General features: G+C 42.7%; 1 protein-coding gene and 1 pseudogene across 1 annotated transcript in view; both read left to right on the top strand.

Annotated features, from left to right (window-relative positions):
• Positions 1-12,755, top strand: part of GRAMD4 (GRAM domain containing 4) — a 479,241-nt gene that overhangs the window by 65,900 nt on the left and 400,586 nt on the right. The window lies entirely within an intron of this gene.
• Positions 1-12,755, top strand: part of LOC138288388 (hippocalcin-like protein 1) — a 31,994-nt pseudogene that overhangs the window by 17,798 nt on the left and 1,441 nt on the right.

Here is a 12,755-nt window from a genome sequence, read left to right as displayed (position 1 = left end):
GGGTGGATGAGGGAATGGGTGTTGGGAAGCAATGCGGAGAAGCACACAAGTGAGCACAACATGGTGGAAATGAGGATAAGCACACAGGCCATAGAGAACATCACGAAATGCAGAGAGAGAAGTACATAGGGGGAGATAGCTTGAGCAAACATGCATTGGATGGTATCAAATAGATGACTACTCACACTGCTGTCTGCTCCAAACCATCGGCGGAATGGTTTAACGGAGAACTGCTTGCACTTAAAAAGATCTATAAACGACTCAAACGTCAGTGCTGTAGGAATTATAGTGCTATAGATAGAGGCAACTACCACAAGGCTCTGAAAGATCATCACAACCTCAGGGAGTCAGGTCTATGCACAGAAGGCCCAGAACTTCTCATGCAAGGCCTTCTCTATAGTAAAATCTTTATCCTCTTTGGAGCGCATCTCAGCTCACACTGTCCCTTTAGTGGATATCTATAACCCGATCGCCCAATTCTTCTCTGTATAGCACGGAATCTGCTCTACTTTTATCCTCTGAGTCGCTCAGACTCATTGCTGACAAAGGTAAGACCACAGCGTTGATAATGCTGGACCTAAGCACATCATTCAACACAGTTTACCATGCTTTCTGCTTGAACGGCTGTGGTCTTACAGTGTCGGTGGTGCAGCTTTGAGATGGCTGGCCTCCTTCCTTCAGAACCGTACCTTCCAGGTAGTACACCAACCCTTTTCTTCCTAGTTCTATCTGCTGCAGCATCGGGTGCCGTAGGGCTCAGTGTTGAGCACTACGCTCTTCAATCTTTATATAGACTCCCTAGCCGAGATGGTAGATCGTTTTGACATTAAATCGTGTCATACTCTGATGACACTCAGTTGATTATCACTCTCACTTAGGAAAAGGATTTCTCAGCTGCCCCATTCAGATCCTGCATGGTCAAACTGGCTTAGTGGATGGATCGTAGCTGCCTCAAGCTAAATGCTTAGGAAACAGAGGAGTTGGTGTTAAGGAAACAGCTTTCTATCTGGTCCACAGCATGGTGGCCTGATGTATTGGGATCTGTTCCGACTCCTAAACAGACAGTCAAGAACCTCAGCATATAGTTTGTAATTATTCTCACCTTTGACAATCAAATTACCTGCCTTTCTGGTACCTACTTTGGCATCCTTAAAATGCTATGGAAGATATTAGGTTTCCTCCCAGAAGCTGCCAGAAAAACTGTAGTCCAGGGCTTGATTACTTCAAGACTGGACTACTGTAATCTACTCTATTAAGGTGCCTCTAAAGCAGTGGTCTCCATATCTTTAATGCCGCGCCTCCCTAGTTGGAAAATAAAAATCCTTGGGGCCCCCTTAGAATTTCTCACAAGTATTTTATAAGGATAGCAATGTTTAAATATGTCTAAGCCTATTTAAACATTGCAGTTAAGTGCTGTTACCTTTTTAAAAATGCAATAACATGCTTCTGCTTAAAACAAAGGCCTGTTATATGTATAATGCTTCCTTTGGCCAGAGTGTGCCCCCCCCCCCCTAGGAGTACTTGGGGCCCCCCAGTTTGAAGACCTCTGCTCTAAAGGGAGATTAAGAAAACTACAAAGGGTGCAGAATGCTGCTGTATGTCTGCTACTGAATATCCCCAATTTTCCTTCTGTGGGCCTAGCTCTTGCTCAGCTTCACAGGTTACCAATGAGGAAGAGAATGGCTTTCAAAGCCTTATGCTTTTGACACAAAATCCTGAAGGGGAAAGAGCCCTCGCTACTTAGACTCTCTATTCAAGACCTATCACCTCAGCAGGAGTCTCAGATCTTCTGATGCGGTGCTAACAATAGTCCCCAGAGTGAAAAAGGCATTTTTGGGAAGACTCTCGTTTAGTTTCCTGGCCTCTAAACTGTGGAAGGCCCTATTGCTTGATCTAAGACAGAAATGCTTTGAACCAGCCTTTTGTAAAAAGTTAGACATGCTTTTTCAGGCAAGCATAGACTGGAGTGGTGGAGCCTTAGGTCTTCATGGTGTGCAAATCCTCAGCGCGGGTACACTCCGAAAGGAGTAACCAAGCGATTTACAAGACTGTAACATAACATAACTCAATAAATACTTTTCACAAAGGAAAAAAATAGTGCTTTAAAAGCAAGCAGTGGAAGCAGAGATGCAAGCCAATCAAGAGATGGTAAAGAGGCAATGCTCCATGGGAGGGATAAACAAAAAATTGACAAGGTGGGGCATGAATAAGAAGCAATCAAGTAAGAGTAGCAGGAAAGCCCACCACTAAAGAGCAATGGAAAGGCTACAAGCCACTCTCTGCTCTTGATGAGCTACAGTATCTTGCAACAGACAGTGCATGTACCGTACAGTAAGCCTGACCTGTGAAGAAGGCCAGTTAATAAAACAGATGTGGTTTTAGAGATTTCTAAGACGTGGAGAGATTCTCAGTCCAGTGTAGGTAGTTTATTCCAGATATTGATGCCAAGATCTCAATTGATCTTCTCCTTGCAAACACACAGTCAATGTAAGGAACATCTAACTGCTGAGAATAGTTGGATTGCGGAGACCTTTATGAGTAATATTTGGAAAACCTCTCTTTAAAGCATCATTTGTTTTTGAGCCACAATACACTGTGCATCTGTCAGACTGTATCAACTCATGTCTTAAAGGAGCCAGTTGGGTTTTGTGGGCTTATATATATGATCATATATTTTTAGCTCAGCTGATTTCCTAACAGCAAAGTTTTGAACATGCTGCAGTTCAGCAAAGGCAACTTGAGAAGTATGAAGGCAAATGTTGTTTAAATAATCTGTTTTTGAGACCTTACAGACTAAAGGGATTGTGGTAAGAAGAGTATTTTGGATGCAAGGGAAACCTTTCCCTATAAGGTGCAATGTGTGAACACAGGCAGAAGAAACTGATTTGAAGGCTACATCTTTGTCAATCCAGACTCCCAGTGATTTGACTTTTGAACGTGGAACAGGTGGAGATCCTTGGGAGGTTGTCCAGATAGTATTTTAACTAAACTGCTTATTCTCCCCAGTAAACAGTAGCATGTTATGTTTGAGAAGGTTGTTGCTTGTCCAAATCTGTATGTTCTTAAGACAAGTTTCAAGTTTATAGACCGACCGTCTCTGGGTGTTGCGGTCAAAGCATATGATCAATTGTTCATTATCTACTTAGAAAGAACGGTCAGATAACTCAATCACTGCTGTCAGGTGCCACACACAGACATTGAATAGTTAAGGTGAGAGAGAGTGAGCTCAGTCTTCAGGAAGCCAGCGTCTAAAAGCAATGGAGTTGTAACTAAAGTGCTTTACTAACAAGGATTGCTGATAGTCTCCTAAAAAGGTGAAATGTATTGCTGTCATTACTGAGATGCCTTATTCCCCAAGGCTGGATACGAGAATGCTTTGTCCTCCAATATCAGACACTGCAGATAGGTACAAAAGAACAAGAGACGCCGTGTTGCCACATTCCAGCATGTTTCTTATGTTGCATGTTAGACTTGGCATCTTTTGGCGTGATTTCTCCTGACTTTTGGCTTTCTGACCTCCTGTTTTGACTGTGTGCTTAACTTCGTTTTTTGCTGGCTTTAGGATTCTGCACACTTTACCACTTCTATCCAGTGCTAAATGCATGTGTGGCTTCTCCATGATTGGCATGTTTGGTTCACTAATAAGTCCCTCATGAAGTGCACTAAGCCCAATGATGCTACTGGGTGTGCAGCACTGGTTGTGCCTACTACTGCGGTAGCCTTTCAAAAATGTCTCTGGCCTGCCATTGCATAATGTGTGCAGCAGATTTGAACTGACATTTCAGCCTGGCAAGTCTACCCACTTGCCATGCCCAAACCTTCCTTTTTATTACATGTAAGACACCCTGCGGTAGCCCCTGTTTAGCCCCAAAGGCAGGGTGCAGTGTATGTAAAAAGTTGGACTTAAACTTAAAAGTACAATGCGTCTATGTACTGAAAACCTCTTAATTCGTTTTTCACTATTGCAAGGACTTTCTCTCCCATAGGCTAATATGGGGAGTGCCTTAAAACATCTTTTAAGTGTAATTTCCAATTGGGAAATGATAGAAAATGAAGTTTGGGGTCTCTGGACTCACAATTTAAAAACGCATCTTTTGGTAAAGGTGGTTTTTAAATTGCTAGTCTGAAAATGCCACTTTTCAAAGGTTGACCTTTTCTCACTTTAACCATTCTATGTTTTAGCCTGCCTCCAATACACATCTGGTCTATGTAAGGTTTAGGTGACAGCTACATCTGTGCATTCCATCAAGGCAGCCATACAACACAGAGCACTTCACTGCCTCTGCTTTCCATCTGCATACTTGTGCGTCTTCTAGGGCAGGAAGGGTGGATGGGGCCTCTCACTCACACTTCAAAGGGTAGTGACCTGACCAAGCACAAAGGACTAATACCCCACCGCCTCCACGAGACCTCCTGGTAGACAGGACCGGGCTAAAAGGGAACTATGGTTCCTCAAAACAAACCACTCTTTAAAGTCTCCCCAACTGCAAAGGCTCATTTGGATAGATGAACTGGGCCTCTGACACCATATACTCAGCACACTTCTAGACTGAGGCCATTCTACCAGGAACAAGGACTGCAGGCTGTCAGGAGGGACTGCTACTATGCTATGTGCTCTGCTGTGTTGGCCTGCTGCCTGCTACTTCTTGCCTGAGAGTGAGAGGACTGGATCTAATTCTCTAAATCCTGCAATCTAAAGTTTCTCCAAGGGCCTGACTGAGCTTGCCTCCTGTTTCTGAAGTCTCCGGGATATCATAGACTTCACATGCATTTTGCTATCAGCATCTGGGCTCCTCTTCTGTGAGACCTGCCCGGCCAAGTGGTGCCAAATCCAGTCCTTGGCTCTTGGAGTGGAGTGTGGTGCTGCAATACAAGAACTGACGCAACAACACTGATGTGTCACTTGGAACCAATGCATTCTGTGGCTAAAAATGCCGATTTTGCCACTGTCTGCACCAACGCTGCAGGCGTCACTCACAGACTGCGCTACGACTCTGTTTAACAATGCAGCACTGGCTTGGACAACACATCACCGAAGCATCGGAACCAGTAATCATTGCTTCTGGATCTCAACGCTTCTCTGACGTTGCATGATCAGGAAGCGATGCATCGCCTGCAAGCACAATGGATCCCCTCCTTGGATCAATGCATCATCTTTGTTAGAAGGTTACCCATTAAATCAAACTTCCACAGGAGCAGATGCCTTTTACCCAACTCCCTCCAACAGATGCATGCTCAGACTAACTGATTATCTGAACCCTGCATCCACTAGGTGGAAAGGGGAATGGGAATAGAAAAAGAGAGACGGCCTCTAGATCCAGTTCTGTGTTTCCCAATTGAAGATATGATATTCAGTGTGTGTCTCTGAAAACCAGCACCTTTCTTATTGGGATTTCTTTAAAGGAAGGACCTGCAATCAGGTGATAAAAGCATAGATAAGTACATTTCTACTGCGCATTCAACTGTTCAGCCATTCACACTCACCCATTCACATTCACCCAATTCTATTATTCTCTTAACCTAGATCTTTTGAGAGACTGGCTTCTCTCTAAGAGAACAGTGTTAACTTAATAGCTTCTTTTCTTCTGGAGTCAGAGGTTTCTAAGGTTCTCTGGAGAACCGTTCAAAAGTTCACAAATAACACTAAAGACTAATGTCTTTTACAGGAGACAAATCTCCTTCTCAAGGTTCAGTTTTCTCAATCACATTCTCCAGGAATTAGTCTGAGCACTGAGGTTTGTCTCTAAGAATGACAAGTCTGCAAAGCAAAGAGTTCTTGAATAAATATGCACGTATATATATATATATATATATATATATATAGGCAAGTCTGGAAATTTATACAGAAAATTCAGCTTCTTCAAAAGGGAAAAAGTAGCTGGTGTGCACACCATAACAAGAAAAATAATTAATTACGCAAAACTGGAAGAATTCTCTATGAAAAGAAGTGCCTCAGGAACACTGCTCATTCTTCTCAGGATGACAGTTGAAGTGCAGGGCTCCCAGAGAGAAACAGCTGGAGGGAAGCTTCAGCATGAGACTAAGGTAGAAACACTAGAGTGCTGACCTCACAAGGATTTGCAGCCACCATCTTGAGTGGCAGTTAAACCTGAAGAAGATAGTTCTAAGAACAGCCTCCGCAAGAGCCACCGGGAATGAGGACGCCACTGCAACCAATGTGGGTACAAGGAAAAGGGGAATTGTTTTTGCTGAGGGAAGAACTTAACAATGCTGGCAATAGCTTTCCTGACAATCACTGAGCTTTAACACAATCAAGAAACTGTCAGTGGTTCTGTGTGACTCCTGTACCCGGCCCATGCTCCATTGTGGTCCGACTGATCTTTTAGATTTGCTCCAGTCCAGCGTGACCAAATAGCCCGGGGTTGGAGCTGTTGTCTTCTAAGCGCTGCATTTGATTTAATCTTGCAAAATTCATAAGTTGGCTTGTGTGTGTTGGAGTTTTGTCATTTTGGTCTTGTTTGACTCAGATAAATATTGGCTAGTTTTCTAAACTGGTGTGAAGGCCTTTTGTGGTGTTTTCATTGTGTTTCTGTGAGAGTGCACAAATACGTTACACAATGCATGTTTAGTTTAGCCTGATCAGAGGGTGAGCTCAAGTAAACTTTTAGTGTATATCTTACTTGCCCTGACTATGATTGTGGTCCCTACTTGGACATAGTGCAAACCTCTGCCAACTAGAGACCAGATTTCTAACTGCTAATCACAGAGACCAAAGTTTTTTTGGGAGTTTGGCCAGGCTGGTAACTAAGTGGCCACAAGCTGATAAAGCTAGATTTTTGTAGGTAACCGGAGAGTTCTTTTGATTCAGTCCTTTCTAGAGCTTTCCCCATAAAGGGATGGAGATATCTGTTTGTATTATCTACAATATTTTCTAAGTAATGGAGTAACAATTCCTCTCTACTAGGTCTAGGTTAGCAACTAAAGATAGATTGTGCAACTCAGTTAAGGACATGGGTACCATAGCTATAGCCAAATCCTGGTTTGGTGGATAAATGGTAGATGTCACCTGGTGACCCTGATTTGGTCCTCAAAATGACTCTTCTTACCTCGTAGGTGGAGTGGGTGGCTCTAAAGGGCAAGCTAGCCTTTCGGGGGCACTTTGTGTTTGTATATTTTTAAACTAAACAGCGATGTGGAATTCCTATCGCCTGGGACATAATGTTTAGGGTCAAGGGCAATGTATTTTCAATTTTTTTTTTTTTGTCCTTGGGACAAGTAGCCACACCCATTGCAGCACAAATCCTTTGGCTGCTAGTTTAAAGAGAAGCGAACTGTCTGCAGTTGAGATAAAATGTGGGTCCATATGTTAATGCTGTTTCGAACTTGTATTTATGGTTCATTAATGAAAAGTTTTCATTATTATGGTGAGCGCTGTGAATATAAATGTTAAGGTCATACTGCAACTACAGACCGTGGCTCCAATTTAAAAAAAAAAAATAAAAAAAAAAAAAAATAAAAAAAAAAAGGCGTGCACATATTTGAAAAGTTTAACAATATGAGGCTATATATAATGCTCCCAGAATGCTCTCTGACTAGAAGCAAATGTTTGCAGAAGCTTGTAAGCAAGAGTGATGATTCTTCGCTCTCAACATAAAATGTTCTGAAAAAAATGCAAGTAGGAAAATAAACGTTTCGTTTCTATGAAAATTTAGGTGCTATTTTATTGAAACATCATTTAGTAAAATGTGTTGATGCATGCTAGTATTTCCCAAAAATATTCCTAATGGAAAATCAATGGAACCCTTTTCAACAAAATTATGGTAAGCATGAAAATAAACAAGCACTGGCAAAGCCAACCAATCCGACCTTTTTTTTTTTGTGAGCCTTTTTGTTTCATCAATCCGTCTCTTGTTTTGACATGGCTTTTGTAGCCCCTTATTGTTGTGGGAGCTGCCAGGCCCTCGCTATTGTAACAAACACTGGCAAAAAGACAAAGTTTTGGTCTCCAAAAGCATACATTGCTACCACTGGCGTAACAAAGTCCACACATCCTCCCTCCAGGGGCCCCCCTCAGCACCTGCCCTAAGTCTGGAGGAGGGGGTTCCATGTTCTTTGCAGGGGGGACACCCTCAAGTTTTGTTATGCCACTGATACCCTCAGTAGTTCCTGGCACTGAAGAAGACTACTTCGTGTGCCAATATGTTCCTTGTGGAAGAGCAGAATGTGATCTCTCACAGTAAAGCCAGCCGATAGATAGAGAAATGGAAGTTTAATAAAAACAAAATGTCTGTGTTAACACCAGACATAATTAGGGAGTCAATTGTTAAAGAAAGTCACAAAAGTGTACCCATGTTATGTCTTTGAATTAGTGTCTTTCATGAATTCACAAGAACTTACAGAAGTGGACCAGGAAATCATACTCCTCGAAAATATTTGTGAACTGTATTTTAGCACGAGCAAATATGCATGTGTAGATTTGCTCATGTGAAAATCTATTGAGCGTTTACAAGTTCACTTTCCCTCCTACCACATTTTTCCCAACCCTGGAAGTACTTCTACTTCTGCCATTGGCATGAGTAAATTTCCAACCTTTCTCATTATGGGAAAAGATTAGAGAAGAGCTGGTGAAAATCTTTCAAACATGCAAGCTAGTATGTTTGCAGACTCAAAGGCATTCCAGCCCTGGAACTATTCCTTACTGCTTCCTCCAGCCCCAGTATGTAGATCTGCATAAAGGTGGCAAAATAAGGAAATTGCTATAGTAGGAATTGAAACTGCAAGTATTCAAGCCCTACTATAGTAGTAGCCCTGGCATAATCAGAGAGGTTATTATCCGAGTTCTTACATAATGAGATTGCTGCCATAATTTGTTGTCGCACTACATAGCACCAAATGTACAAGTAGATTTCTTTTTACAGGACAAGTAGATTTAAGAAGCAACCTGCCCCAAGGACAAGTAGACATTATATTAAATTCCACATCCCTGACTAAAAAGTTATAGTATATCCTGAGAACAGAAGGGAGTCAAAATGTTGAGACATTTTCTGTAGTATTGCATTCTATATATACAAACCATTTTACTGTAGAAACCACAGCATATTAACATATAATGGGGAACATTTCTAAGATTACTTGATGCGTTAACCAATGTAGAACGCTGTAAGTGTGGACCAGTGACCAATATCTCAGATATATCAGATAAAACATTGTCACATCCTCACTCCTGAGATTTCCCACGTATGATCATTTTCTCTTGTGCCAGCACGAGGTGCAGACATTGAAAAATCAGTTGCATTGCAGACAAGCTTTAGGCAGCAATGGGAGTGGGATAATTTAATACTGTACAGATGGTTTGTCTAAACCTGTGCCAACTAGTACCTGATACTGGAGAGCACTACTAGATTGTGAGATGTTTCTAGAGTTGGGCAGTGGGCCAGAGGATGTCTCCTTGCAGATCCCAGGTGTCCTGTGCTTCTTTGAGTGGTATACTCTGATGGCCATGGCTCTGTATATAGAAATGTATTGTTGGAAAGGTTTTAGTGAGAGTTTGGACCAGGTGAATGTTCTATCCACGAAACACCAGACTGTGTCTGCAGCAGACTTCTCTTATGGCCAGCTATGTATGACTGTATGTATGTATTGGTATTTATACAGCACAAACCTGGCTATGAAGCAGTAGAGGACTGTACATTACATGATGGGCTGGGAGATGATCTATAAGATCATGTACATCAAGTAGGTATTACATAAGTACATTTGACATACATTACATTTTTAAGCAAAGGGCATTATGTATTTTTCCCAGAATCAAACAATGTTTAGTTAAGTGCTGAGGCACGTAGTTGACCCCTGAATAAAGTTCCAGGGATGGCAGCTCTAGCTCCTAGGCCGTGTCTTCTCCCCAACTGATATGACAGATCGGAGCCAATTCAACCATTGTGGTATATAGTATGCATCACTGCCTGAAGACCTGGGTCATTGAGCCATGCTGGGTATCAGTTCATATCTGGCCCCAGGAGCGGCTTCTGGGTTATCAGGTAGTTTTCCGGTAATCTGGGGCACAAAGAGGTGCAACCTGCTTTTACCTGTTCTTCCTCTTCTCCCCCTCCTGCAACAACTGCAGGTTGCAAGTGCAGCTCACATGACGTTATTTTTGTTTCGGACAGTAGTGCTCTCTTTATTCCTTGTTTTGAACATTACATATTTGAAGATTAATAACTGGCATATTTTCCCAGGTGTGGGCAGTAGGGGGTTGGGCTCTACTTTTTGGGGAGGAGTCTTTTGCCCTTGACTCTGGCAGTGAACCTTACGGGCTGTGGGTGTGATGTGGGGGCTGGGCCATTATGTTCATTTTTGGCGGCTGCCTATGTTTTACTCTGTCCCAGCACCCGTGTCCCTGCTTCTTCCCCTCTAATGGATGAAAATAGTGGTCGTCTTGAGCACAAACGTTGTGTTACAGCTGTTGTCTTCAATTTTAACACACTTTCTTCTGGTATATTGAATCTCAGGCCGTGGTCCAGGTAATGTCAGTGCTGACTTTCAAATTTTAAATGTGGCACTGTGTGTATATACTTATGAGTACTGTGTATTCTCTCGGCAGGGAAGAGGTAAGAAGCCTTTGCAGGTGCCCTGTGTATGATTAGTCTTCTCTGCGCTTACGAACCTTGTGGCAGATGTACTGTAGTGTTTAGCACGAAGCATCGATGCTTCATGAAGACTCCATGCATGAAAGATCATGTTATTTGTTGTGAGCTCAGGTCTGTTCTGGGTCGTGTGGGCCTGCCTGCTGCTGTTTTGTTTCTTCCACCTTCCATGTTGTAAAATATAGCAAAAGGCGCAGGGAGGTTATTTATAACCACACTCCTCCCTTCACAGGCATCCACTGAATGTGAAAGGTCAGGCTCTGCTAGTTACACAGTTTTTCTGTTTGTTTTGCAGCTTGTGTTTTCCCGCTTCTCTTAACCGACTGGTCTCTAAGCCTCAATGGAAACTGGGTGGGCGAGTTCTCCACATCTCTATCACCTCATACACCCATCAGACTTTTCACATTCTTCGTATCTTACACTCCTTCCGACCCCACATTTTATTGACAACTCCACCGGAAAGCACACATTTACTGGTAGATCTTTGGTTCGGCTCTGTAAAATCGAAACTATCCTTTGTCCTTATTTTGAAGCCTGCTTGTTCGTTGTTAGTATCTTATTTGTTAGGTGAAAATATATGCCCCAGTTTATGTAGTTATGGCATACGTTTGAAGGAGTTACGAGTAGTTTGAAGTAAGGATTAATATAAAACACACTCTTGTGAGCAAATTAAAACCAGGCCTTTGGTTGCAGCACTGCAAGGTGGACTTCTTTTTCATGCAGCTCGGTTATTATCACTTTGAGATTTGGTTCAGCTCTAAACATTTGTGGCGCAGTTGCTTCACTAGTGTTCCACCTGAGCAAGCATACTTTAGAGCCTCAAGCAGATTTCACCCGCTTGTACCTGTATTCCACCTGTTATTTTTTTATGACTTTAAGTCAGCATTTCTTCACAGAACCAATTATTCACTAAACGGCCTGGATTTAAGTTTTATTAATGAGGTGGCTTGCTAAGGACCTTTCCATTAAATAATGATTTTACTATTTCATTCTTAACACACCATAGACCGTGTTCATTCATACAGCATTTTACGGAAAGTAGGTACGTGGAGAAGAATAACCTTGTGGGATTCTATATAAAGTGCCATGAAGTTCTTCTGATCCCTGGACTAAGAACTGACCCATATGATGCCACACTACAGTGTGGTTTTTAGTAACTTGTGGTGTTTTAACATTGCAATTCACACAGCGCACACCTCAAGCTGGAACTTTTGTGGCCTTCGAGCATTTCCTTGGCTGAGAGATTACATAGTTGCAGCCATAGAGGATTCCACAAACTGATACAGGGAAGTAATGCAGGCCCATGCAGCCCCTGTGGTGCATGTGGCCCCGAACCCTTTGGGGGAGGTACCCTAATCCTTCAGGGGGGCCATTCTGACTAAGGATAATAATTAGCTGTGCTATATAGGAGACTCTGGGCCCCTGTTCCAATTCTGCATGTGGTCCTATCATTTTATATTGCGCCCCTGGAGTGATGGATATTGTAAGCAAAGTGTAAAAAGTAGAGCACTGTGCAGAAGGCTCGGAGCTATGCTCTGGTTGTTTCATAGAGGCATGACCTAGTATCTAAGTAGAGAAGTATCAAAGTAAAGCGTGTAGGGACGAATGCTTAAGCAGAAGCATGGGCCATCTCTATGAATGCTGGTGTGGATTGTTTGGTTGAAATGACCGTCCCTTAATATAAGTGTGGTGGGAAAACTGGGAGGTAGTTTCCCCAGTACGAAGTACCAAAGGGTTTGACATTTTCAGGGCTGGAATTTCCACGGGTGTAAAAGTCCTCTGTGCTCTGCTGGATAGGTCTCCCGAACCATGGTATCGGTGGGAGCCTCAGGCAGTAGCAGATGGCGAGGGTCCCTGGGAAGAGGAGCAGTTGTGGCAGGCTGCACCACCTTCCCATCCCTCTCCAGCTGTCCTCTTCTGCAACAGAACTCTTACTTCACGCAAAAGAGATGCAGTTGTGTTACTGCAACTACTCGCCCTCCTTGTTTTCTCTTATTTTAGTTGCTGTGGTTAGTAAGCTCATTAAATATTTAGCTCTCAGGGCAGTGGATTAGCCCCAAAATTAAAAAGGGAAAGTGAAGCCCATGGAAGTTTGAGCTGGTTCAGAAACGCCAATCAGCATCCCCTACTTTGACACTTGGGCACACTAGA

This window comes from Pleurodeles waltl, chromosome 4_1 (genome assembly GCF_031143425.1).
Source record: "Pleurodeles waltl isolate 20211129_DDA chromosome 4_1, aPleWal1.hap1.20221129, whole genome shotgun sequence".
In the NCBI taxonomy this organism is placed as follows: Eukaryota; Metazoa; Chordata; class Amphibia; order Caudata; family Salamandridae; genus Pleurodeles; species Pleurodeles waltl.
This window is presented reverse-complemented; position numbering and strand designations above follow the sequence as displayed.